General features: G+C 38.0%; 2 non-coding genes across 2 annotated transcripts in view; both read right to left on the minus strand.

The window, feature by feature from the left end:
• Positions 1 to 4,683: 4,683 nt before the first annotated feature.
• On the minus strand, positions 4,684 to 4,802 carry LOC143755780 (5S ribosomal RNA). The gene has a single exon (XR_013209511.1). It is a non-coding gene; the product is annotated as a 5S ribosomal RNA (ribosomal RNA).
• A 180-nt stretch (positions 4,803 to 4,982) lies between these two features.
• The window catches only part of LOC143755947 (5S ribosomal RNA), a 119-nt gene continuing 101 nt past the window's right edge, over positions 4,983 to 5,000 (minus strand). Inside the window, exon 1 of the ribosomal RNA XR_013209668.1 lies at positions 4,983 to 5,000. This exon is cut by the window's right edge and continues 101 nt beyond it. This is a non-coding gene — a ribosomal RNA (5S ribosomal RNA).

The following is a 5,000-nucleotide window of genomic DNA, read 5'->3' on the forward strand; positions in this document are numbered from 1 at the left end:
TTCTAAATCAATCAACTTCAAGCCTCCCTCCTTATAATCCGCTATTAGAGTTTTTGCTGATATTCTAACTCCTTTACCTCCCCACAAAAAAATATTCACTGTCTCTTTAATTCCATTCAACACCCAATTTGGTAGGTCTATTACCCCCATCACATAGTTACATTTTGTAAGCAATAATGAATTAGCTACTACTACTTTGCCTCTTAATCTTAACTCCCTTAGTCTCCAAAATTGTAAAACTTGTTTAATTTTATTTAATATTCCTGTCCACGTAGCATCTCTAGCTTCTTTTACATTTACTCCTATGTTTACACCTAGAATCTTCAAATACTCTGTAGTTATTTTAAAGGGAGTGTCTGACCCTTTTATATCCACACCTCCTATACTCATTATTTCGGATTTATCTACATTTATTTTTGCACCTGACGCTTTTCCGTATGTTCCCATATGTTCCCTTATTCTATTTATACTCTCTATGTCCTTAACTGTAAATGTGGTATCATCTGCATACTGATGAATAATGCTGACTCCCCCATAGGGTATTTGAATTCCTCTTATTTCTTTATCTCCTTTAATCAGTGTTGCCAAAGGCTCTGCTGTTATTGAGTATAGCAATGGCGACAATGGACATCCTTGCCTAACTGACCTCTCTAAAGGAAAAGGGTCAGTTAACACCCCATTAATTTTCACACAACTCTTAGCATTATCATATACTAACTTTATCCACCTTAGAATCCTCTCCCCAAATCCAAATCTTCTCATTGTTTGCTCCATGAAGCTGTGCTCTACCCTATCAAACGCCTTATTTAAATCCATCGATAAAATCAAACCGCCCTCTCCATCCTTTCCCATGCTTTCTACTACATCCCTTATTGTACTAATTGTGTCTGTGATATCTCTTCCCATTATGCTGTATGCTTGATTTGCTGATATTATTGTCCCTACTACCTTTTTTATTCTATTAGCTAATACTTTTGTTAAAATTTTATAGTCTGTGTTTAAAAGACTCAATGGTCTATAATTTTCCAACTTAAGTGGACTCCCCTTATTTTTGTACAAGATGGTGATTACTCCTAAACCCATTGATTGTGGCATTTCCCCTCTCTCTTCCATACTCTTATAGAGCTTCCACAATATTGGTGCTATAATATCAACAAAAGTCTTATAAAATTCATGTATTAGACCGTCTGCACCTGGGCTTTTATTCGGTTTTGTTTGCTCTATTGCTTCTTTTATTTCTTCAATCCTTATATCTCTTTCACACATACTTTTATCCTCTTCATTTAACCTAGCACTTACAGTATTTAAAACCTCATCCACACAGTCCTGTTTTACACCTTCTTTCTTAAATAATTCTCTATAAAACGACTCTACTACTCTTATTATCTCCACATAATCAGTTACTTTTATCCCTTTTTCATTTTCCAACTCAAAAATATGATTTTTCCTCTGCTTTTTTTTCTCTAAGTTCAGAAAGGACTTTGTACTCCTTTCTCCCTCTAAAGCATACTGTGCCCTACTCCTTACTATTGCACCCTTACTTTTTTCTTTTTCATATTCCTCCATCTCTGCTTTTATCTTCAAAAAACATTCTTTTCCGTGCTTAGGATCCCTATCTATTTTCTCTGCTTCCTTCTTTAATGCATTTTCCATTGCTTCTACTTTACTCCTCCTATTGAAATCCCTTTGTTTTGAATATCTAACACTTCTTTTTTTTATTTTTGCTTTCATTATTTCCCACCATTCACACACATTTTCATTAAACAATGGGTTTGCCATTTCATACCTTATACATTTGCTGATATTTTCTTTATATGCCTTTTCCTTTAGCAGAGATGCATTCAAACACCACACTCCCCCACCTCTCTCTTCCGTATTTACACCGAACTTAACTGTCATAGCAGCATGGTCACTTATTCCTATAAACTTATATTTCACATTTTTCACGTATCCTAACATTTCCCTTTTAATTAAACATAAATCTATTCGGCTTTGCTTCAAACTCCCCATCACCATTTGCCTTCTAGAAAACTCTCTTTTATAAGGATTTTCCTCTCTCCAAGCATCAACTATATCCTCGCTCATCATCCATTCATTTAAATATTTCCTAGACACATCTGATTTAAAATTTGCACTACTTGATGCATCTAGTCTTGTGCACCAAACATTGAAGTCTCCCATTACTATAAATTTCCCTTTACATAACGGCTTAATTTCTTTGAAGACTTCTTTTCTTTCAGTTTCTACATTAGGCGCGTAAACATTTATCAACCTAAGTAGCTCATTGTGAAACATAAAATCTATTACTAACAATCTTCCTTTACCATCTTTATAAATTTGTTGTACATTATACACTCTATCCCTCTTTATCAAAATCGCCACACCACAAGCTTTTTGATTTCCATGGTTTACAAAAATGTCATCTTCCCACTCTTTTTTTATATTTCCCATTATTTCTTCCGACCAATGCGTCTCTTGTAAACATATTATGTCTACTTTAAGCACTCCCTTCACCTTCTCAAACTTGTTTACATCTCTTAGTCCATTGGCGTTCAAGCATGCAATATTCATAACGCCACACATAATATATATTATAGTTTTAAGGAATCTCAAACTCATTTCAGTAAATCCAATTCCTTACTTTTTTGCAGTATGCTCCTCCTTCCCATTTTTCTTTCTTTTCTTCTTTATGCTCTTTTCCTCACTTGTGTCCATTTCCTCCTCCACGTTTAATGCTGGGTTCTCTGACATCTCCTTTTCTCCCCTCCCTCCTTCATCCTTCTCCTTCATACTTTTTGCACCTTGACTTTCACCATCACCTTTCGATATCTCTCCATTGTCTTCTTCGCTCTCCCGTTCTTTCAATATTTTTGCTTTTCCGTCTCTTAAATGTGTCCCTTCATCTAGTTCCAGAACTTTATTTTTTCCTCCTCTTTCTCTCTGCCATAGTCCTGAGACCGCTTCCTCTCGACCACTCTCTCTCTCGGCAGCTCTCCGTTCTCCTTTTCCTTCTTTTTCGCACCAAGTGCCACTTCTCACCTCTTCTCCAGCCGCTACACCTTCCCCCTCCTCACTTTCCTCCTCCTCATCCACCTCGTAAAGATCTGATGGCTCACCTTCGATGCTCTCTTCTCCCATCTCCGCCGGCGTTTCACATACACACAGTCCATACCTCATCTGACACTCCTTGCAATTCCCCTCCTTACACTCCCGTGCGTAGTGTCCCTGCTTGTTGCACTTGAAGCACTTGAAGCTTGGGCAGTCTCTCACTATGTGCCCCGGTTGAATGCACAAGCGACAAACTTTCACCTGTCTGTCATGGATGACTCTGAAGTGCTCCGTACCTCCCATTGTGTCAAACTTTGTGGAATATGGCAAGGATTTGACCGTATCAGTGAACTTGACTTTTAAAAATCTGGTCCCATCCGCTATATCAGTCCCTGGCCACATTCTCCTCTTTATTCTTGAGACAGCCGTCACTCCCCATTCCGTTAGCTTTCTCATTATTTCCTCATCCTGGATGTACGTAGGCAGACCCAGGAATGAAACTACCATCTCAGTGCTGTTTATTTCTTTCGCCATGATTCTGCTCTGTTTTATCTTTAATCCATCCAATATTTTATCTTTTCCTTTCTCCTCCTCCATTGTTAGTTCATATTCCTTTGGAGTTTTGTACCTGCATCCGATGACCACTCCACATTCCTCTCTTACTTTCTTCAGCAGTTCCATCATGGTTATTCTGTCCTCTCCCTCTATCTCCACCAGCACTGTTAGTCTCTTCTCATAATTCCTTCTCCTTTGTTCATCTTCACCGCCATTTTCACTCACATTCCGCTTGTCCACTCCTCTTCCCTTTTCCATGTTGTCCGCTTGCAATCCCACCTCCACTGTGCCAGAAGTACTAATCCCCAAACAGCAGAAATGCCGTTTGGGGAGTAAATAACTCCACAAATTACAATTCCTTGTTTAATAAAGGGTTGTTTTAGCACAAAACTCAAAATATCTTCCAAACAAACACTCTCCACCTGTTCTCTCCACTGACTCTACCACTTCCTGCTTCCACTAGGGCGTGCCCAAGGTGGTATGGCCGTAAGCGAAAACAGCTGCCAAAATTGGGCTATTTAAAAGGTTAGACCATTAATGAAGAAAACTAAGAAGAACTTTTGAAAAAACTCAAACTCTTTCATACTCTCTGTAGAATCTCAGAGACTTTTAAAGGCTTTCTGAAGAAGCTCAGTGAGTCTTTTTTTTAAACTAAGAAGAACTTTTGAAAAAACTGAAACTCTTTCATGCTCTCTGAAGAATCTCAGAGACTTTTAAAGGCTTTCTGCAGAAGCTCAGTGAGTCTTTTTTTTTAAACTAAGAGGAACTTTTGAAAAAACTCAAACTCTTTCATGCTCTCTGAAGAATCTCAGAGACTTTTAAAGGCTTTCTGAAGAAGCTCAGGGACTCTTTTTTTTAAAGTAAGAAGAACTTTTGAAAAAACTCAAACTCTTTCATACTCTCTGAAGAATCTCAGAGACTTTTAAAGGCTTTCTGCAGAAGCTCAGTGAGTCTTTTTTTTTAAACTAAGAGGAACTTTTGAAAAAACTCAAACTCTTTCATGCTCTCTGAAGAATCTCAGAGACTTTTAAAGGCTTTCTGAAGAAGCTCAGGGACTCTTTTTTTTTTTTAAATCAAAAAAGCTTACAGCACCTGGTATTCCCAGGCGGTCTCCCATCCAAGTACTAACCAGGCCCGACCCTGCTTAGCTTCCGAGATCAGACGAGATCGGGCGTGACCAAGGTGGTATGGCCGTAAGCGAAAACTGCTGCCAAAATTGGGCAATTTAAAAGGTTAGACCATTAATGAAGAAAACTAAGAAGAACTTTTGAAAAAACTCAAACTCTTTCATGCTCTCTGAAGAATCTCAGAGACTTTTAAAGGCTTTCTGAAGAAGCTCAGGGACTCTTTTTTTTTTTTTTTTTTTTTTAAATCAAAAAAGCTTACAGCACCTGGTA

This window comes from Siphateles boraxobius, unplaced genomic scaffold (assembly GCF_051911475.1).
Source record: "Siphateles boraxobius isolate OS27281-9 unplaced genomic scaffold, OSU_SipBor_1 296, whole genome shotgun sequence".
Lineage (NCBI taxonomy): Eukaryota > Metazoa > Chordata > Actinopteri > Cypriniformes > Leuciscidae > Siphateles > Siphateles boraxobius.